Genomic DNA, 23845 nt, shown 5'->3' on the forward strand with positions numbered 1-23845 from the left:
GACCTGAACTTGCAAGGGAATCAGATCTGGTCCGGATGTTCAAATCACAGGGTCCTAATCAGATCCCGGACATTGTTTTGGACATTCTCTGTAGAATTGCACTCAGATACCCCTTTCCTAAACAGAAATTTTGATTTTGACTTTGAAAATCAAAAATAGTGGGCTGAAAAATTGCGGAGAGCACAGGAGGTTGGCAAGTCATTTCCAAATTCACCGATTTCCAGGAGTCCTCTCAACACAACAGAATCATGAAAATGAAGTAAATGCATTAAATGTCCTGCTCCTTTCTTGGCCTGTGACTCACGGTGTGGCCCTCTTAGGTGCCCCGAATGCAGACACAGGACCGTGAAGGTCCGTGGGGATGGGCATGCCGTTTCCCAGAACAAGGCTCTGACAGCTTCAACTGCACTCACGTCAGCACTATTAAGAGACATTCATGACTTCAAACATTGTGAAATCTCACCCTCCTCTGAGGACACGCCTGTCCGGATCGGTCTCAGATCAACACAGGAGGTTACGCTTTATGCTATTAAAAATTCTTCTGGAGAAGGACAAAATGTTGACACTCTGTGATGCATGTGTGGGGGTCTCTCATTCGATTACTTCTGTTTTTTGTATCTTTTAGAATCCTCGTAATACAAAGGTTGAAGTGTAACAGTTTCTTTGGGATTAAATGATCTTTAGGTACAAATACTATGCCCCCAGTCCAGATGAGAGAGATTCTGATTTCTGGGAGCTGTTCTTTCCAAGGAGATATGGTTCGGGTGTTTGGAGATCTATTACAGACTGTGGCTTCTTTGAAAAACTGACCCATGTCTAGTTAAGGTTTTTCTCCCTAGGAGTGATATGAGAACCATTTTTTCTTCAACCCTGCTGTATGGTTTGAAACATACTAGCTCTAGGGCATCCTGGTGCTCATTTTTTACCTTTCTGGTCAACCTCAGGGGTGGACACAGATCATTCTTCAAGGAAGGACCTCTTGGGGGATTATTTCAGCTGCAGACTGCTGAGTAGCCAATGCCACACATTTTTCTAGAATAATTTATATCCAATAACTGATGGAGGTTAAGACTGAGGGAGCATAAGACCTGGCTATCTCCACCATCGCAACACAACCTGAAGATCATTCTAGCTGGAGAACATCCCATGGAGTTGAGAGTTGTTCTCATCCTTTGGCCTGTACTGTACTGTGGCTTGCCTTCTCCCTCTCTGCCTCTCCATAGCATTGGTCCCAAGAACTCTCCACAGTAAACATCCCACATACCACACTCCATCTCAGAGTCAGCCTTCCAGAAGCATACCTGGGACACCTCAGGACATCCCTTTGGAAGGTGGAAATCACACTGTGGCCATAATAGAATCCAGCTTCTCACTTACTGGTTGGCTTAAAACCCTTGTTAGCTTCTCCAACACCAGACACTTCACTGCTGCTAATTCAAATCTTTCAATATTGTATAAAGGTATTAAAACACGTACATACAATTTGTATTTATATGCCAAACCATAATTCTGAGTTAGCAGTTCTTAACATGACCACATATTATATGCTTCTGGTAAATTGAAAAAAAAAAAAATCTGTGACTCCCCCCAAAGTTATAAATTCTCACTTACACATGAAATAGGATCCTATTTTTTACCTCCAATTCTCAGAAGCCACTACTAACTTATATAATCCTCCAACATCAAATCTAACATATGTCTACTTGTTGGCACCTCCAAAAGTTACTGTCCTAAATGTAATTCCAAAGCCACCAGCAACTCACATGATGCTGATACACAGTATACACGAAGGATATCCATGTTAACACAGGAGTTAACGCCTATACAATGTTAAGCAGTTTATATAAATTATTTCATTTGCTTCCCCACAATCACAAATAATTAGCTATCATTGTTTCCATTTTACAGGTGGGATAACTGAGAGTCAGGCCAAGAAATTTGCTCAAGATTATGCAAATTAAAAGACACCGACCTATCCTCACTTCAACCTCAAGAGATATTTACTATTATTGTCTATCAAAGGATTCTTTTGGGGAATAGGTAAGACATAAAAGGGTTAGTTAAAACTGATTGTGCTGATTTTTTAAAAATTTTATAGCCAGCTCTAAGAAATCTGTAAGTGTTCTGGCTTCTCTGTGCCCAAATTCTAATAACAGAGCATCTTGAACAATTATAATAACAGCTAACGTGTGCATCGTGTTCCTAGATGTTGAGTGGTATTCTATGAACTTTGCCGGTAAGGACTCTTACGCCGTAAGAGTCTGTCTTGATGTCCCATCACTTACCACTTCTTCCAGATAGGCATCGGGGAGGTGAAATTTTAACAGCATGAATCATTATTCTCATGAGCACAGCTCAATAACTGATTTTCATATGAGGACAATGAATCAATAAGAGAATATTAAATTATATTAGGTATTTGATGTTTTACAAGGCTGAGGAAATTCATATTTAAATTGGTCAAAGTGAAACCTGTGGTCTCTTGGAGGACCCAGCTCTCATCGCACAGACAATCCATGTGTGTGTGGTCATGTGTGTAATCAGGTCTGTTTACATAGTGGAGTCAATAAACGATTATTTACCCAGCTCCAACTAGGTGCATGGCATTTTGCTAGGAATCGTGAGAGGTACAACGATTTTTATGGTCCAGCATCTGCCTTGAAGAAATGTACAGTGTGCTGGAGATGAAGACTCTCTCAACTCAGCGTTTCAAAGACTCATCTTCTCTTTTTTTCCATTAAGTATGTAAACAATGAATTCCAAAGGACTCCTTATCAAATATTTCACTAATTTCCAAGGGAAAAGGTTAGATTAGACTAATTCATGATTTGAAGAAAACCCCTTTTCTTCCAATAGGATGAAGATAGTGGTGTCCTACAAGTAAGCAGGGGAATATTTACTCAAAGGCCTCGGTGAAGAATTACGAATCCGAGTCTGACAATTACTCATCAAGAAGTGAACTTTAGAATTGTAGTTCCTCATTATCTCAATCTGTTATTACACACACTGAAGAGGTGGGAGTAACCTCCCTCTATCCCTCCCAAGCACGGCTTTTTCCAGACCTTTCTCCAGGAATGAGATGTAGAAATCGGAAAGGAGGGCACAGGCTACAGCCAGTGGCAAGAATGGTTTAAAAGGGATAGAGGAGTGAGGTTGAAGCAGTGATGAGCGTTTGGGGCAAGTGAGCAGGAAAAGGGGCTGGCAGAGTTTGACTGCTTACATCTGGAAAGATCAAACCAGAATAAGTAGCCAAAGTCAAGAGCAAGCACAGTGAGTGGTCCTCTGCTGGCTAGGCCCACCCTTTATAGATGTCATTTTGCTCATTATTCAGTGTGGGGACAGACCAGCCCCTTGGGCCCCCTGGGGAAACTGAAAAGAACAATTCAAATGTAAACATTTAAAAGAATTTTCAGTAATTTAGAAACAAGACCTTATGATTGTTTATGAAACCACCTTTTGCAGGGAACCAGGTCAAAAAGAGAAAAAAGTCAAGGTCGGTAACCCGGGAAGGCCTGAGAAGGATCCAGGAAGGCTTGTTGGGGCTAGAGCATGGATCTGGCCCTTGGCAGGGTGTCTCATGCTCTCCTGTGCCAGCAGATGGTGCAATGCACACCTGTGACACTTGTCACAAAACGGCTCTCTGCAGTTTTTATTACGAGCATTTACGTGATTATTTACCCATCTGGGGGCCAATGTACATCTGTGTCTCTTGATTTAGTTGCTGCTGACCAGTAGAGTGCTTTTGGTAGAAAACAGGAAACCTCTACACCAGTCGGGGCCACAGCCCAACCCCTCCATCCTCCAAAGGTTTCCTTCTTTGGACAAACTTATTTTTATAACACGTGAGAGATTATGACTCAAAACCTATATATTAACCAAGATGAGATTAAGAAGTCACCTCCTCCTTTATCAAATCCCTGTCTCCTCACTGCCACGGCCCGCAGTCTAGTCTTCCTCTGTGTGCACACTGAGCGCCATTCAGGGCAAACACCTCCATTTCAGCGCTCTTCACACAGGGTCCTAAATTTGTCGGAAGCTCAGGCTATATGTTAGTCAAGGACAGGGACTGTGCCTTGCTTATTTCTGGATCCCTAGGAACCACTAAGGTATCTGGAACATAATAGGAAATTAGCAAATGGTTCTCAAAAGATCAGTGTCTTCTGTGAATGCCTTCTGATCATCTGAACCAGGAGAGATGGATTACTTTTGCAGTTGTTTAAAATATTAACTGCTGATAGTATATCGATAGTATTATAAAACATTTAAGGCATGTGCATTGGGAAAAACTGGCCTTGTATGCTATGGTTTAGGAAGAACACAACTCAGACTGTAGGCATTTTCTAGAAATAAACTGGCCACCTATTCAAGAAGTCCACATCTTCTGGGGAAACTGGGCATAGTTTAATAATGACTCACAGTGATGATTTCTGAAATACTTTATCTGATTCATCCATAAGTACTTATTGAGTGACTAGATTATTATTGACTTCAAGGGGTACTAACTGGCATTTATTTACTCAGTAGATCAATATACTAAGATTACACATAGCTGAAGACCAATAAGACACAATAATGCCAGATGCACTCCTTTCTATGAATTCTGGGACAAAAGATAGAATCATAAGTGAATTTAGGGACATCTGGGTGGTTCAGTTAGTTAAGTGTCTGTCTTTGGCTCAGGTCATGATCCCAGAGTCCTACAGTGGAGTCCCTGCTCAGCGGGGAGGCTAGCCTGCTTATTTCTCCCTCTGCCTGTCACTCCCTCTGCTTGTGCTCTCTCTCTCTCTCTTCTCTCTGATAAATAAATAAATATATATATATATATATTTAAAAAAAAACAATCATAAGTGAGTTGACATGTAGATCAGTGTTTTTCAAGCTTTAGGTTATGATCTGTGAGGAAATCACGAAGTCAAATCATTGGTTTAACTTCAATTTTTAAAATGAAATAAACAGAACACAGGGTAGAGTGGAATGAAATGAACTAGACTAGAATGGGTAAGAATTAGAGAACCTTATGGCCCTTGGTAAGGCTAGGATTTCTTTTGTAAAATTTTCTCCCCCACCACACACGTGTGTATGTTCTGTACACAGGTACCTATGTCTCTGTACTGGGAGTTCATATAAAAGTATTTTTAAAAATAAGTCTGTCAGAAAAATCGCTGGAAGAAATCACATAATGTTTTCTTAAATGAAGAGTAATTTGAAATGTATATGTAACTTGTATCTTGATTACCAAAGTCAGGGAGAGAAAATACTGGCTGTGACAGGGTTCCTGCTGTGTAATCCAAACATTATTTGTGAGATGCAAAGACCTTATCATTTAAATATGAGGATTGATGCCTCTGATAAAGATAGAGCATCTTCGTTAAAACAAACAAATGATTATCTTGGACAACAGTGTAAACAAGTCCCTAATTCATGAAGCTGCTAATTGCTCTTCCCAGCTGCAGAAGACTGGTCTGGACTCCACGTTTCAGCACGCGTAAGTGTGCATAACATTTGTACACTCCCTCTTAAAATTCAGCCTCAGACAAGCCCAGCCACACACCCCAGGGCCTGGGGGCCAACGAGGGTCAGTTCCGAAAATATCTGTTTATAAGACAGCTAGTTAAGCCATCAAGTGTTCATTTCATAGACATAGATTTTCCTCTGTGGTTGTGATGGGATTGAACTCGTATTTAAATTACTTTATTTCCTCACAAGACCTACTGAGGTGTCACCAGGAGGAGAGCTTTGGAAGCAGATTTTTGTAGCCAAAGGAAAATGATCCTTTCTATCACTTTTTTTTTTTTTAACGTGAAACACAAAATTGGTATCCGAATCATGATACTCACCAATTCCCCTATTTGTTCATTTTTCATATTGGACTCACTTAAACACAGTTGCATAAACTCTTACTACAAACAGTAATAGTTAACATGTTTTTGTATATTATATTATTTGCCAAATGCTGCAAGGAACCCTTTACACATAGTGCTTTTATCCCCTCTGCCACTAATCTCATCCACACACATTTAAGGAAGGGAGGAAGGGAGGGAGACAGGGAAGGACGAAACCTGAAGTTTTAGAAAAGATGAGTCCCTGACCAAGGTCAAATGACACTGATATTATTCAAACGTAAGTCTCAGATACCCATGCCCTGTCCACGCCTCCCTTCATGTTGTTCCATCTGTGTGCTTGGTATGTGCTCACTGAGAAGTGAAAGCAACACCCACATATACAATCATGAGTGATAATTCAAGAAAGTTGCCAAACCATGTAATAAGTATATTCTTTATCGTAACAAAGTATAATTTCTGCTATCCTTAGCCAGAAAGATGCAATTATTCTTTATTAGTAAATTTGACTTGGATATCCCACTGGAACACAAGAAAAAGCATACTTAGTACTTGATACTTCTACTAATCTTAAAACTGAGAAGTAAATGAGCTACAAAAGACTTTGGTACCATAAAGTGGGGTGCATGACCTCTGGTCCAAGCCAGAATATTACCCTGTCTGGAGAAGGGCTGGTTCTAAGGTCCATGAGATCACATCTTGACCACCATGCTAGAATTCAGGTATGGAGATTTCTTTGAGGAATGTGCCAGATCCCAAGGTGGTGCAGCCTCTATCTACAGTGATCCTCTGGGACTGAGCTGTATCCAGTCACACAGGATCCCACAGCATCCTGATGAACTGGGTTCAAACTAGAATCTGCACATTCTGTCCAGTGGGTGTAAGAAGGTCAAGTTCGTAGAAGAGTATGAATAACCTCAGGGTTGGTGGGTCACATGGAAACTGAAATGTGCCATGGGCAAAAATATCAGTCTGCCCTAGAAGGAAAAAAAATAGAGCCAAAGAAAACCCCACAAGAACCATAGTGCTGTATAGCTGTGAACTGCTTGGACTCTGAAGCTAGATTTCCAGTGGGGAAGCCAGCTTCCTCTACAGACTGAGCCAGTTACTAAGGGTATCCATGCCTCAGTTTCCTTATCTGAAAATGGAAATAGGAAGAGCCCCTACCTCACAGATGATGGGGAGCATTAAACAAGTGAATTTATGTAAACACTCAGGAAAGTACCTCACACAGAGTTAGCATTATAGATGTATAAGCAACTGACTACCTCTTGCTGGGACAGGCACATGCATCCATTCAACAGAGATTTATGGATATTATCCAATTAGAGCTCTGGCTGGAATTCAGCTGCCAACACTTCTAGTGACCCAGACCTTCTAGACTCTTCTTAAAAGTCCTCAGTGTCTCTAAAAATTATAGCTACTTCAAAATGATATTGGCTTTCATCCAAGACTCTGAAGGAGTCATCATTGGGCTGTTCAAGCTATGGGAGGATGGCAGTTCCTGAGGTTTCACGCACATATGTAGGAGGTAACTGGATGACGGTTCTAGCATTGTCTGTCTTTTCCAGCTAGTATAAATGATAAGAACAATCCTGCCCCTGAAATTCACATTGAAAGTGACAAAACTTGCAGGAAAAGATTCCAAGGAAAAGAAAAAAGGAGGAAATGGAATGACAGTCCTAGAGATGACCAGATAAAGATTACATAAGGCAGATTTTTCCAAATCCCAAATTTTTCCTAGGATCACTCCCTGCAGCAAATGGCCTTAAGAACATATTTATAAAGAATCCTTCTTCTAGAGATCATTTTTTTTCCTTTTGCTTGAGATAAAGCATTTTTATTTATTTAAATAAGTTGATACTCTCACCTCATATAATGATGCAAATCCAGCTATTGGTATAACTGAAAGATAGTATTATTCTGATTTTTATTTTTTTAATTGTTAAATCATTTTTGTGTGATCATAAAATTATCATATAGTAAACTTGGCTGTCACAGGTGGGAGCTGTAGAATTCTATGGATTTTGACACGTGTATAAGTTTGTGTAACAACCACCAGAATCAGGCTACAGAAGACATCCAGCATCCTCAAAATCTCCCCATGCCTTCCCTTTCCAATCACACCTCCCCTTGGACATATCTCCTGGCATTGACTAATCCATCCTTCTCTGTGGCTATATTTTTGCCATTTTGAGATATTCTATAAATGGGATCATGCAGTCTGCAACATTTTGGGATTGGTTTCCCTCACTCAATGTCATGTCCTTGAGACCCATCCAAACTGTTGTGTGGATTTGTAATCTGCTCCTTTTTATCACTGAGTAATATTCCACTTTATAGATGCACCACAGTTTGCCCAATCACCTTTGGAAGGACATTTGGGTTGTTTCCGGTTTAAGGCAATTATGAAAAAGGCAATTATAAACTGCTGCCCACACAATTTTTGCTTTCATAATTTTCATCTCTAGTGCTAACTTTTATTTAAAAGATTTTCTTGATGCTCAGAATAGTCAGTTTTCTGGATTAGGGATTATGTCATCTCCATTGATTTAGAGGCCCATACTGGAGACCCTTAGAATACAACCTCAGGGGAAACTAGCATTTCCCTATAATCATCCAGGCTCCTACCTGTTTTCCTATGGAATTTGCAATCCTTTAAGATGCTATGTTTTTAAAATAGTAATAATTTTAAAGTCAAAGTCAACTGAAATTATTTTTTTAAATTTGTTTTGAAATTTTAGAGTATTTCTTTAATATTTCAGGTTATGAATCTGAATTTAATATTTCAGATCAATCATGGAAAATCTATATTCCAACAAGAAGTTTTGTGTTTTAGATCAGTAGTTCTCATGTTATGGTCCATAGACCAGCACATTAGCACCATCTGGAAATCTGCTAGAAATGCAAATACGTGGGCCTCACCCCAGGTCCACTGAATCAGAAACTTGCTGCTGGGTCCAGTGAACTCTATCTGAACAGAGCCCCCAACTGATTTTGATGCATACATAGGTATGAGAACTACTTCAGGGATGACCTTCTCATGTGGTACAGAAGGAAGAAGGCCATCATCTGAGACTTCCCCTTGAGAGCACTTACTTGGTACTCACGCACACTCCCTTCCATAAAAGGACTGGCCTAAGGAATAGGATGCCTCATTTGTGTTAAGACGTGGGTCCAAGATCACCAACAGACATTTATAAAACAGATGGTGTAGTTCATTTTGGTCACTGGGGAAGAGTTATGGAATCAAAACCTAAAGTCTAGAGAACTCTCTACCTCTTCATTTGAAAGGATAAATTGACCACACTACCTTCTAGCTGCATCTTGCCATTTTATTGGTGCAGATGGGCAGAGAACAGGAGCAAATGCAAGTTTCCTCTCTTTGTTGACACTGTTCTATAACCCTATCCTTAATGGGATATTGTTCTTTATCAGTTAAAATAAGAATACAGAAGGAAAAGACAGTAGAAAGAAGCTTGGGTCATGCCATCACTGATCTCCCAAGAAGAATACTCTTTATAATATAACTGGAGTAAATATACAAATTATGGCACATGTAATATATAGTCTATAACATATGTTTGTATGTATTTATGTATTTTTAACATATACACGTGTATATGCAAGAGAGTGTGCATATATATTCATTTTCTGTTATTCTGTTCTCTTTTCATAAAAAAATTCTCCAAAATAAAATTACAGGTAACCCCCTAGGCCTAGGTCAATATTTATCCAAGTAAACCTAGCTAATGGATATGATAAATCATACAGATTAAGAAATTTGGAGCAATCCTCTCTGTATATAAAATGACATATATTGCTTATCAAATAAATCCTTATATTATCTATAGATAGTATTTCTAAGATTTTCCATTTCTTCAGGTTAGCTAAATGGGAATATAAATAGATAATTCTGGTGGTTAGTTTCCTTCAGACCACAAAATACAGTATAAATATTCACTTACTAAAAAGTACACACTGCCCCTAAATTTCTCTGTCCAGTAATTTAACAAAGCCATTGCCCTTGACAATTAATAAATAGGATTCTCATACATACTGCAATTTACTATTATTTCAGGATAAGCTGAAATTTCTGTTAACCTCACCACTTCCTTTATCTGAGAAACTGACTCCCTGAGGGTAGAAGGATAAAAGGGCCACTTTGATCCTGTACATCTGCCAAAAGCAACCGTCACCCTCTGTGCCAAACACACGGGATACACAGACAAAGACCAAGTGTGCGGTGCTCCAGGTGTCTGGGGTTGACTTGGTAGAAAACAAATTGAGGACAAACAGTCTATGAGAAAAGCTCATATTGGCTAATTCTAACTCAAGTTTTCCAGAAGATAATTTCAGGGGGAACATATTAGTACAAGTGGATAATTCCATCCTCGATATCAGTAATTGCATAAATACATGTTGGGAGGTGGACTGACAAAAGGTTTATGCACCTGGCATTGGCTCTTCCTCATGGAAGGGAAGGCAGTGTATAAAGAAACAGTGTGGCATTTTTCCCTACCTTGACAGAGGGATAGTGTAGAACACTCACATGCAGAGCAAGGTGAGATGCCTTCACTACAAAGAAGAGGAAAATAGTACCAGCAATGTACGTTTAAAAGCCCAAACCATGTGAATTCATTAAGGGGGGGTGGAGGGAAGAAAAGAAAGATAATTCTTCTTTCAACTCTGCTTATAACTTAACAAATACCTTCGAAATAATTTTTTCATTTATATACTCAAAAAGTTTTTGATTACTGAGGTGCCTGGGTGGCTCAGTGGGTTAAAGCCTCTGCCTTCGGCTCAGGTCATGATTCCAGGGTCCTGGGATTGAGCCCCACATCAGGGTCTCTGCTCAGCAGGGATCCTGCTTCCCCACCCCCCACCAACACCCCCCACCGCCTCTCTGCCTACTTGTGATCTCTGCCTGTCAAATAACTAAGTAAAATCTTTAAAAATTTTTTTAATTAGTATTTTCACTTAGTCACTTATCCCTGGGTATCTATTTTTATGTAAGCGTGGACCACTTAGTCCCTTAAATCAATAGCATTGTATCAGGCTATTGAGCAGTGGGTAAAGATACATATTTAGATGTGCTGTTGTGGTTTTTGTTTAATTATTTTCCTTAACTACGTGATATGTATTGTTAACATCTTACAAAAGCCAATACAAAAGAATCCCACCACCCCCCAAAATCATCCTCTCTCTCTCTTTTTTTTTTCCAGTAATCCATGGACCGATAAAATACTTAATGACTCAAACTAAAACTCTATATTCTTTTAAAAAAAAATTGATATAAAATTTCATTACACATGTTCTTATAGGTTTCCATGTTCTAATGGATAAACAACCCCTGTAGGAGAAAGCAGGAAGGAGATAACATTTCCATTTTGAGGCAAATATTTTGCATATGATAACACATGAAGGGAGCATTGCTGCCCACAATATTGTCATAAGAAAATTGAAGATCACTTGACCAACCCAGTGAGAGGCAGAGATGAGATTCAAAGTTAGGTCACCTTGACTTCAAGCCTACTGCCTTTTAAGCCTGTACAAAATCAAAGTGTTTCCCAAGCAGAGGTGAAATCAGAAGCTAAGAATCCATTTTTGTCTCAAATGACAACCACAAGTACAGATTAGAGATGCAGACAGACAGATTTCTAGTCACTCTGTATCAGCTTTACAAGCTAATTTCCATGTCCTTCCAGGCTACGGCCCAGCCACATATCCTTTCACTACCCCCTGGTTCTCAGTTGCTAATCTCTAGGTTAGCTCTAAATCTCTGGGTTTCCCATGGCTATTACATATGACAGTATAAACTAGGTTACAAATAAAGAAACAAAATAAGGATGAAATGTACGTCTTTCTTTTTCCTTAGACAAGAATTCTCAAGTATGTTACAACAGAAACTTTGCCACAGCTGTGATCACAACCGAGAGTGGACTGGTGTGAACAGCACATGATCACACAAGTCCCTTTCACACAAGAGGTGGCTTGTAAATATCAGTTAACATTTACACTGTAAAACAGTTGAGAAAATAAGATTTAAAAAAAAAAAAAACCCAAAAGTAGCTTTCAATCAAAAATAGATCCAAAGGTAATGTCAGAATCAATAGAGGAACATTGATTTTTCTTATCACTGTCCCTGGGGTGTCCACAAATGATACAGGTTGAACTACAGAAATCTTGGATCGCTCTGTTGATAAGAGTTTTTGCCTGGAGAAGTGAGGTAGTTCAGAGAGCAGAAGGAGCAAGCCAAGTGAAGTAATTCCCATAGAGAGAATAAATGGGACTAATGACCTAATCAATATGGAAATAAGTACAGATTTCCTCCACAAATGGCCACTCAGTAGCTTCCCTAAAAAGTACAGCAACATATCACATTCCTTTCAGTTAGATCGCCTGAATGCTTAGAATGTCCTTCATCCAGAATCCACAAAAGTTGGCTTTCTATCAGTTCAGTACCTCAGGTAAGTTCACCAAGACTTGGGGTAAAATAGACGAGTTCTTTCAAGTTGCAAGTCTGGGTTCTTCTCATTGCTATGAATTCCTTGATGACCAGTGCAACCCATCTGATACTTGCCTGAGCCCCAGGATCTAATCTATAAATGATAAAACAAGTGATATTCCCTCAGCCTTTCTTAAAACATCAAAATCAATCTATTTTCACAGCGAGGTCGAAACAATGAGGTAATGTTCTCTAGTGATTTTAGAAAAATTGATTTTAGAGCTCTTTTCTCTTGCTAGATTCGTCAGGCGAATCTCTGATTATACAAATGGCCTTCTGTTGGATGTACCTATTGGTTTTATCTGCAAAGTGTACAAATCACAAGTCTACCACAATTGTATGTGAAATCATTTTTAGTTCTTAAAGTCCCAAATTGCTCCTGGAAGGGTGCTAAGAGTAAACTCTCCTGAAGGAGACCTTGTTAACTTTCTTTGTGAATAGCACTGGGGCCATAATCTTAGCCTAGGAGAGTCAGCAATGGCAAATAATAAAATACTGCATGGAATTTGGGCACACATTGAAATCTAAACCCTCTGTGCGCCAAACTCCTTTTCCCATACAGCAGGGAGAGAAGGCAGCCCCTCCTATCATTTGGTAAGAGCTGCTCTGCTTTCAGGAGGAAGTGGGGACTGGAGGCCCCCAATTTGCCAGGTTCCCTTCACACATCCTTCCTCACCCCTGCCTTCTAATCCAGCACTGCCTGGTCCCTCAGGCTTTAGAGGAGTGAATTCTCTCCTCACATCCTGGATCACCTTCACTATGGTTAATTTCTCCACAGGCACCTGTCCAGGAAACATGAGTTGTCACTAGCTCTGTGTACCAGTGATTTGGAAATTTCTTGTGAACCTGCCTTTGCCTCATCCCTTCCCCCAAGACCATATTAACGGAGTGTTGACCTTAATTCCCTTCCACGCGGATGAAAAGGTGATCTATGTATTCCGTTCAAGTGGACTAAAGTTCTAGAGGCCTGGTATTCCTGTAGAAGCCCAAGTCCAGGCCTGAGATCTGAAGAAGGCCTCCTTTGTGAGAGCCTAAGCAATCCCGAGCGTCATTACAATGTCACATACAAGGGCACGCCGTTGTTCTCTTTTTCAGAAAGATGAATGTCAAGTCCACTAAGCTGAAACTTTCGGGGAAAATGCAATTAAAACTTTACTGGGGGATGATTTTAAGTCCTGAATATTAGATGCCTTCAACAATATAAAGATCATTTTTTAATTCAACAAATTTTGATTAAATATCTGCCACGTGCAAGCAAGGACTGCTAAGGACAGTGGAAAAATGTATTAGGAAATATGCTGTTGGGCCAACTTGCTTTTTTGCTTAATGTGAGTTAGTTAGATGACTTTAAGTATGAATATTATGCAGATCTAGCTATAGGTATAGATACAGATACATGCCAATTGTAGATATATATCACATATCAGATAAACAAGATCTATAAGATACATCTTATAATAAGATACATATGATGGACATTATATATATGCAAATAAAATGCATAAAATCTGTCTACTCTTTCCTTGTTTTTAGCTTGTTTCCCAGAAAATATCAGAATACCAAAGGGCTGTAAATTTATTCTCAGATGCCTTCTGAAAATTTTCACGAGATACCTCTCTGAGTGTGTTTTCCTTCAGAAGAATGGCTGATATTCAAATTATAATAGAAAATAAAGCTTGGGGTGCCTGGGTGGCTCAGTGGGTTAAAGCCTCTGCCTTCGGCTCAGGTCATGGTCCCAGGGTCCTTGGATCGAGCCCCTCATTGGGCTCTCTGCTCGGCAGGGAGCCTGCTTCCTCCCCTCTCTCTCTGCCTGCCTCTCTGCCTACTTGTGATCTCTCTCTCTGTCAAATAAATAAAATCTTAAAAAAAAAAAGAAAAAAGAAAAGAAAGCTCAATTATTTAACAACCTTTTTTGTTTTGCACAGCTCACCTTCTCCTGCACTGAACACTCCTCATGGTTCCCATTTCCTGATGAGGGAACCAACTGATTAAATCCCAGTTATGAGGGGAATTTCTCCCCTCCTCTGGCCACTTTCCCATGAGTGCAGAAATGATTCATTTCAGCAACAGTAAGAGGGAATGCTTCAGGGTCAGAGGTCAGATCAGCTACTCAGCCCAAACAGCTCACTCAGTGCTTAGAAACCAAGCCTTCTGTGGGGGATCAGGGAGCCCACCAGCAAGCCCAAGGCGTCACTTGCTTTAACATCTCAGATACAATCCAAATCTACCACTTAAAAGCTTTCTTCCTTTAACAAAGGATTGAAGTTTATTCCTTCACGGATCCCTTCCAAACCTTTCTTGTTCAATGATTCCATTTTTTAGCCACCCCTCTTAGACGGTAACAATGATACAACTGAACTGCTTCAGAGAAAAAATGTCTATGTGTTCATTTTGTAGACAAACCTGAACTGGGCCACCCCTTCCCTTAAAGACTGACGCAAGGTGCCAGCCTTGTGATACATCAGGATTCTTCTGCAGTGCACACTCCTGGAGTCGTTCTGACCTTCGCTTGGCTCTCCATATTTCACAGACACAGAAAAAGAGTAAAGCTAGTCTCCAGTGTTAACCACCAAAAATGTTACAGAATAGGAAAAAAGAGCTATACTCTTAATTACTTACCACCACCACCAGATCTTAAAGTTTGTCTTGCCTATGCTGTCAGGTTAACTCTCTAAAGGTTTTCATATGAAAAGAGGACAGCTTCTTTTTAGTGCATGATACCTATGTGCCTGTGCTCAGCTCTTCGGTTCTGCTTCAACCCTTCAAGACAAGCCCGATCCAGACTTTACAAATGAGAAAATTGAAGCAATGAGGAATTCACTCAATGGCTAAAGCTGCCTAACTAGTCATTTGTTCATACCGGATGGGTATCACTCACAATTTTACCTGCAGAAACTGTGACGCATGGAGAGGTTTAGAGTCATGGCCATCGTCACACTGTTCCTTATGCAGACCTGGAAGCCAGACACTAGGACTGGATGTTCAGGTGCTAAATTGTGTATTTACAGAGTGAAGTGGGGGAGTAGTCAGACGTGGATACAATACCATATTTGGCCTTGTTTCTCAAGACCTTTTACTTCAGTCCAAGTTTTGCACATATCTGTAACCTGCAGACCCCCGTGGAGGCTCAGCGGTAAATCCTGCCTTCACTGCACACAGCAAGTCACCTGCTACTTCCCAGAGAAGCTCCGAGCACACGTCTGCTCTACATCCCCTCAGTTACTTTGAACCCCACTTTCCATCGGAAGCTCGACTGAATTCAAAACATCTCTGTCTAGAGTTCATGACAGTATCTGACAAACAAAAAACCAAAAAAACAAAAAAAAAACCCACCTCAGACATTATGGTCCTTTGTGGAATAGAATAATCTCAGAGGAATATTGACATCCTTGTTCTAGAATATGTGTAATCGTTTTAATATATAAACTCTAACATTTAACTATGTATATATATGCCCTTATCCCATGATGCTGAAAAAAAAAAACAACAACCTAAAAACTGGGTCATCTATTGCTGTGGATGAAGACAATAATCACTATAAAGATGAAGGCATCCAGTTAGAGTGTCTAACTGCACTGAAGCAGAGAGCAACACGTGTACACGCAACATGATCGCTCATTCTATTATTTTATCTTTCCAGGACTCTGTGAGTGATTATATGGAAATTTCAGGGTTGGAAAAAGGTTTTAATCTTCACAAAGGAATTAGCTGCCATGACCAAAGTTAAATCATTACCTAAGTAGGGGGAAAAAAAAAAAAAAAAAAGGAAAGGAGAAGAAGAAGAAGAATCTTCAGTACCAGCTGGCTGCCTGCAGTGGGATTTATGAATTCATCTTAGTGCTTATGCCTGTTATTTGGCAGTTTCCTAAAATTCCAATAATATCAACATATCTAAGCAAGTTTAAAATAAACAAATATGAAACTATGTAATTTAAAAGTGTTACCTGATCATTTCCGTAAGCCAGATAAATCAAAAGGATCATAGGTATGGTGGCGAGTTCATGACAATTAATTAATCTGGCAGAATTCAATAGAAATTTTAACTCAACTGTCTGTTATGTTGGCTTAAAGAGTCATCATCTAACCATAAACATTAATCTTCTTTCTTTAAAATAAAGAAGAAAAGAAAGTGCCATATTTCTAATTGAAGGTTCTTCTTCTTCTTCTTCTTCTTTTCTTTTTAACACACACACTTTCTCTCTTTTTTTTTAATAGTTTTGTGAAGAACCAGTGAATATTTGAAGCTTGCAAATGCTGCAGAAATCTCGATTCTGTCACATACTCACATGGAGTCTACTCATTTTCTGTCCAAAAGTGACAGTGATTAAATTGAGTCAAATGCCAGCAATGCTGGGATTTCCACCAAACTCACATTTTAACAAACAAAATGCTGAGAAAAATATGTCAATGCAGAGGATAGATATCTTCATATCAAAAAATATTAGAACTTTGTGTGAGGATTTTAGCTTGTGTTTCTAGAAGCATTTTAATCTATACTTTTTTTTTATAAAAGCTACAAAAGCAATTTAATAGCTCCTTATTTTTCTTATTGAGTTCATGAACAAATAACAATAAAATAATTGTGGGTAGTCCTGAATTCCAGGGAGTTTCCATGCCCTTCCTTCATCCTCCTTTGACCCATAGCTTGATTCTTCCAGGTTTCTGCAATAGTGATGAGATCCCCTGAAAGCAACTCAAGTTATGGAATGGAGAATGCTAGGCCTTCTTATTTACAGGTCAAGGGATAGTATATTTGGACTGCTAGGACCTTAAAACTTTTTGAAATTGTTGTCCCATTTTGTTCTCTAAATATGTTGAAACATTTACCTCAATTATAGGTATTGCTTCTTAATTGCAACTAGATCAAAATATGTCAACATGAGTTTTTTTTTCCCCTGTAAGTATGATTCTAGGGACAACAATGTTCCAAAGCAAATACTGTATCTTAGCAATTAGAAGAAAAGCTGCTCATCTGGTTTCTACTTCCCTAGAGAAGGTCCTCGTTCTTATCTCAAGTATTTACTGCGTGATAGAGAATCAACGTAGGATCATACAAATGTAAGGGAATGCTCATTCATTATTAAGCATTCCTGCTCTAAGTCTAGTTAAGAATTCACGGAGTTCTTCTTTTGGATGCCCCTATCACAAGGACTTATTTCCTAGCTTGTGTGGGCATCAGGAAGAGATTACTGGTTTATCTTGGTAGATAAGCTTTGTGAATATGTCTCAGCCCTGCAGAAAAAAAGATTACACATTACACAACGTTGTTCTGGGTGGAAACATCAACCACAATATGCCAGATAAATCTCAAACTTGGCCAAAATATTTGAAATAAAAAGTGATGTAATTGTTTCTTATTAAAAATCTGAAATTTTCCTCTCAATTAAAACCATATTTCTTTTCAGTTATCTTAAAATCAACGTTATTATTTACAGAAGGGCTTTTGTTAGCGAGATCTCAATACTTTGTGCGTTCTCCATGGTGAATTTCTAATTTACGAACTGTTGTGTCATTTTGAAGTAATGTGAAATGTTAGAATGTGATTAAGAGGCCTGTTCTTAAAAGGGATGATTACCAGCATGTCCCCTCTCCCCTTCACCTGAAGAAAATGACATTATTTTCTGGTGCTAGACAGAAGAAGCAATTGTAAAGTATGTTACTTTAAAAATGCATCCATTTATTAAGAATATGTGCCATGAGCGAGAAAATTTTGGGCGGATTTTTCAGTATTTTAGTAAGTCAAACTGCAATTTTATCTTAATAGGCATCATCTGATTATAAAACTCAGAAAAATCTTATATAACATTTGGCATGGACCCGTACGTTAAGCGGAGGTATAAAAAAATGCCAAAAAAAAATCTCCTTGGGAAAAGTGTGTGAAGGAATTCAAAATATTGATCTACTATGGCCATAGATAGTGACTAACACCCGTTCCACCTGACAACACTCAGCTCTATGCCGACAGCTAATAAAGAAGACATAACATAATACTAAGGATTCAGTCTGAAAGTAGAGAGTCAATTTGGTGTATTCAAGACAATCCTTTTGTTTTTTTCAAAATGCTCTCCATTTTCCTAGTATAATGATTTCAATTCACTTTTTGGTTTACCTGTGCAGCTATTTCTGGGGGTGCAGAAATGTCCCAGTAATATTAGAGAAAGGTATATGCAAAATGTTACATGGGCATTCTATACCTTACGAAAAGATCACCAGACCGCAGAGGATTTTGAGACCAAAAGGCAGCAAGGTTACTGAACATTAAACACTGCTGAATGAACTTGAAGCTCCAGCCCAAGCCGTTTATTTTTTTTTAATCAAGAATATTATACTTATGTATACAATTTAAATACTTTGTATCTCAGCTTATATCTGATCCTCAGGGCCATGAAATGGTTATGATGTAAATAAAAGTAATAAATCCTGTGAACATGTAGGGCCACGTTTAATCCAAAATGAGCAAAATTAATTTAGATAAGGCACTTAAAAAAGCAATTTATTAGAACTTGACATAAATGTACCTTAAAGGAAACTAACACTCAGAAGCAAAGATAGCCTGAGAAAAGCTAACGCAGTCACAGATACATCTTGCTAATATTCTTTACCTTTAATAGTCCTTCAGCACTTACTTATAGCACTGCTTGTAATTATTTATCATATTTAACTTTAAATGTTAGGATGAAAAACAAAAGAAAGCAAAGTCAGCAGAAACATAGAGCCTCTGGAACCACAGATTCCCTAAAAAATAAAGATCCTTTGTCTAAAGAGAGGAAGCCTGTATTTTATAAGTTCATCACTGACTTAAAATGTGTCCAGAACTTTCCAGGTGACATAACGCATTTCTAAGGAAGCCAATTCTTTTTCTGATTAGAAATTCACAAATTTCTAAACACACTATCACCGTGTGGTACCAGTTAGAATGATGTCAGTACTTACCATTTGAAGAAATGATTTTCACTGTCCACATCATTTTTAAGCCCCACATTCTCTCCTAACCTTGTCGCAAAGCAGATCTGAATTACTGAATTACATTAACTTATATGCAAACGGTTCATTTGCAGTTTCCAACCTTATGGACTTCGAACTGTCTCCCAATCCTAATGAGAATCTTCAGTCATATTCACTTCTGTCTATGCTGTACATTGTGTCTTCAGGGGCCGACTCATTCTACACTCTACTCATGTAAGTTATCATTATCTGGTCCACAGACAACATTTACATTTAATTCAGATAAGAATGCCCATTGACTTGAGAATCTTGAGACAGGTATCAGCATTGTGGTCCAAATAGCATGACCACTAAGGGCAATATTACAGCCAGTGTCCTTCCCTTCTAGAAGGACAAAGTAGAAAACACAACAACAAATTGGAGTAACTCTTACATTGCATTTCTTTTAGTAGTTTATTTTGGGGGCTTATTCTTCATAGAAATGGGCAAAACCTAGGAAAAACTCTGCACATGGCTTTAATGGCTTTATTTAACAATAGTTACATAACTCACTTCCCCACTTAATAAAAATTTCTCACTTTCTCTTATGTTTATTAATTTTTAAACTATTTAAGCATTTGTCTAATTAGCTTTGCTTTGAACAAAGATATAATCTGATTATAGCATCTTGTTAATACGAAAATGAATAACAGAGACCTTTCTGACTGAACGTTTTCACTGTCTACCTCAGACAGGTGTTCTGCATTATACAAACATTGCAGGCAGATGGCTTCTTATATTTTACATGCTATATAACATTAAGATAATTCCCACTCATTATATTGTTCCAAAAATTATTAGTGCTGACTCGACTACCTACATTTTAAAAATACTTAACCTTCGATAAGATAAATGTATTATGCTTATCTCAAAATAAGGAGAGAAAACAACTCAAATTTTCTAAAGTTCAACCAAAACTTCCTGCTTCACTTAGTTGCCACAATTCTGGAACCAGACTCCAAGTTTATAAAAGAAAAACCCAAATTCACAAGGCAGAGCTTCAGGTTATAATATCTTAGAAGGATGCTAGTCATTTTATGCCCAGAACATTTTACAAGCTCCAGACCGTCCACTAGAACAGTATTTCAGGAATCTGAAATTATTTCTGTACTTCTCACCATCCAAGAATCTGACAGCTTGTATGAAAAATAGTATGTGTGCAGCAACTCCTTGGTTAGTATCTCCTTTAAGTTTTAAGGCATTCTAATGATTGAGTTTCTTTCTAAGAATTACTGAAGAGGTTTATGAAAACACATTGCAGACTATTCATGTGTAATTATCTCACTAAAATCAACTGATTTGTTAGTACAATACATTAGGACTAATTAAATTACCATATCCAACAGCCAGTCTGTACCTTTTCATATATCCTTCTCCAGTATCCAAAACCATGCACTGCTCTGTCTTCCATCATGCTTCTTTTATTGCGGAGTGAGGCGCTCACTCCTTCATTAAATAGCATTAAAAATAGACAGCAGAGAACTCCCCAGTGGAGCATGCTCTAACAGGGCTAATGCCACAGTTCTCAAGGTAACCGTACTCAGCTGGGATCTAAGAGGGAAAGTCACCGGGAGATCAGCAATTTGCAAATCTAACCGCTCACACAAACCTGTCTCCGTCTGAGTTGAATACTGTAAAGGAGAAATCAGTGTGTAGTGGAATTAAGTCACTGAGACGCTCAAAGTCAATTTCTGAAGCTGTAGAAGTTTCTTTAAATATGCCTTACTTCAACCAAGTGTTCTGTTCAGTAGGCGTTCACCTACAGCAATTGATTTATATTATTATTTATCAAATAACATAAATCATGTCAAGAGAAACGGAGCCATATATGCATAACATCTAAATGTCTTTAGAACAGCCTATAAACCAAATTATTTAAAGCAAACAAATAGTATTGAAAAGCAAGGACAGTAAGAGGTTAGCCTTCTGCATCTTTTCTGATGAAGTGTATTCCTTCAAGAATATCCTAAACTCATTCTCCAGAAAATTTAAAAATATTCTGTTGGTTGAAATGATCAAAAGAAGTAAAGGAATGTGATAAGAGAGGAAATATGAGATCAAACACAAATACATACCATACAAATCCATATAAACCTGAAGTGAGCGCATATATAATTTTTCACATGTGATCCCGTTAGGAAGGCTGCAGAAGCAATTACCACCAAAACAGTAGATCACTTGGCTATTTGAACAGAACATAGCTAGAGCTCTTGGCTTCCAAAGGGCTGTCTTTTGTGAAAATGACATTAACTAAAATCCTATTAAGACATACAAGTCCCATGGTGACACAAATACAGAGGATCAAAGGAGTAGGTGCATTTATTTTAAAGTGTAAGTCAAAGGTTTGCTAACTTTTACCAAAAGAAAAATGATTTCCTGTCATCTCCATTTCTGTTTTCTTAAAACAATCATAGTGATTTTCATCTCCAAATTAAGTGAGGAGGAGGTGGGAATCATTTGGAATTATTCAGTCTTTGAACGAAATCTTGTACAGGTTCATTCAACTTTGGGAAATGTCATTATTTTTGGAGAGTCTGAAGTGTCATACCAATAGCCTTTAAAAATCAAAAACCAAAATGGATATCTGCACTCTAAACACATTCTTAAGAAATGATTTCTACCAGCCTTGCATTGTGCTTACTAGCTTCCCACCCTTTGTAACTTTCAATGCCCCTTTTGCTTTTCCTGGTATGCTTGGATTCTGTCCTTATCTTGGATCTTAAGGAGGTGATCAAATACTAAGTCTGAGCAGCTGTCAGCAACCACATCCACTCCAGCTCTATTTCTATGCATAAACATTAACTGAGTCCATTTCTCTTCCTAAGAAACTTTCTAAATACATGATCAATTCAACTCAATCTTACCACCATATCGACAACCCCAGACATAAGACATTAAGTTTAGAATTTGCAATGAAACACAGATTTCAAACATGTAAAAAGAAAAGGTAACATCCTTTCCCCCAAAAACCCTTGGGAGCCAGACCCTGAGTCCTGAGAGAACAACAAACTGATTACAACTTTTTTTTTTTTTTTTTTTTTTTTGCCTCTTGCATAGTTCTCTTTCAAATGAAATAACAGGGTCCCAAACTTTCTACCATGAAACCTGCATAAATCACTGTAGACTTCTCTGATGAAAAGAACTGCTCTTCTCAGCTCTCTCCCAGCTTTCTTGGTCTGCCTCATCTGGGGGAGGGGAGTCTACCCCTCCTTTGACGAAACATAAAAACACAATACATGTATAACATCAACAGTTTTCCACAAACATGAAGGAGAAATACAGACGAGAAACAAATCTAAAGGAAAACAGATATACGGCAGAAAGGAGGAGGAAAAAAAAATCACAAAAGACGTGCAATGTTCACGTCGGAAGACCTTGATTATTACCTTGACCGAACAGTGGGTATCCCCCCAGCGTCTTGGTGCCTTGATTAATTTGGTTTAGTTTTGGTTTTTATTAATATTGTTTCTCAATGATTAAATTGGCTGGATTTGTTTGGTTTGGCTTGGCTTTTTTGTTTTGGTATGGTTTTTGGTCGATTTATTTAACTGCTAGTAAAAGGAGCTTTCTGCAGAGTCGGCGGCTGGGATCCACGCGCAGCTGCGGCGACCGTGGTGGTTTGGCTGGCGACCCTGCTGCCCCCGCTGCCTGTCGCTGCTCCGGACGAGCTCAGGGGGCACCGCCGCCGCCTTCTCTGCTCCGGTGGCTTCGAGAAGTGAATGAACCCCCGCCTCCTGTCTGCCAGTCTGTCCCTCTGCACGTCTGTCTGCCTGACTGTCGCTCAGCAAGGGCAGCTCTGCGCTGGATTCTCGTTCTCCTGCGCTCTGCTCTCGGAGCTGCCACTCTCGCCGGCTGACAGTCCGTGCGTGTGTCGATCTGTCCGTCCCTCGGCGTGTCTCGGTCCCACTAGCAATGCAGGGTCCCTGTTCCCGTCTTCTGTGCCCGCATCGCTCTCCAGCTCCCACTCAGTGCCCCGGCCGCTTCCTTCGGACAGCGGAGGGTGTCAGGAGGGGAGCGTGCACGCGAGTGCTGCTCGCTCGCTCTCTCTTCCCCTCTCTCTCTGCCTTTCGCGCCCTCTTCCTCTCTCCCTGTCTCCCTTTCTCTCCTTCTCTTTCTCCTTCTGCTTCTCCTTCTCACCGTTCTGCTCTCTCCGACTCAGGCTGTCTAACTGCTCCCACCTGTCCGTCGCTCTGTCACTCTGTCGTCCCACCCCGAGCCAGTCAGCCTCCGTCCGTCCCTCTGTCCCGCGCCCCTGCCTCCCCGCCTCCGCCGCCTGCCCCTCCGCCAGTCCCTGCCCTCCCACGCGCCCGGCTCCTCCCCGCAGCCCCGGCCGCATCTGTCCCCGCCCGGGCTGCAGCCTCCAGCCCCCCGGACAGCCACACCCGGAAGCCTGCCGGGGCCGGGCGCCTGCGGGGATCCAGGGCCTCTGCCACTGGGCGCGGCCGGAGTTGGCAGAGTCGGAGAGCGGGCACCTGCCCGGTGCGCCCCGAGCGCAGTGCCATCCATTCCCGTG

General features: G+C 39.7%; 1 protein-coding gene across 3 annotated transcripts in view; it reads right to left on the bottom strand.

The window, feature by feature from the left end:
* The window catches only part of ARPP21 (cAMP regulated phosphoprotein 21), a 153035-nt gene that overhangs the window by 128651 nt on the left and 539 nt on the right, over positions 1-23845 (bottom strand). The window contains exon 1 of one of the 3 annotated variants that reach the window (XM_044252736.1): positions 22719-23559. The exons of 1 other annotated variant lie outside the window; for it this stretch is intronic. The gene's annotated coding sequence lies outside the window, so the exon portion shown is untranslated. Of the gene's footprint in view, positions 1-20689; positions 20772-22718; positions 23560-23845 lie in introns of those variants that run through there. One more of the 3 variants, XM_044252738.1, reaches the window with a different exon arrangement.

Source organism: Neovison vison, chromosome 6, assembly GCF_020171115.1.
Source record: "Neovison vison isolate M4711 chromosome 6, ASM_NN_V1, whole genome shotgun sequence".
Classification (NCBI taxonomy): domain Eukaryota; kingdom Metazoa; phylum Chordata; class Mammalia; order Carnivora; family Mustelidae; genus Neogale; species Neogale vison.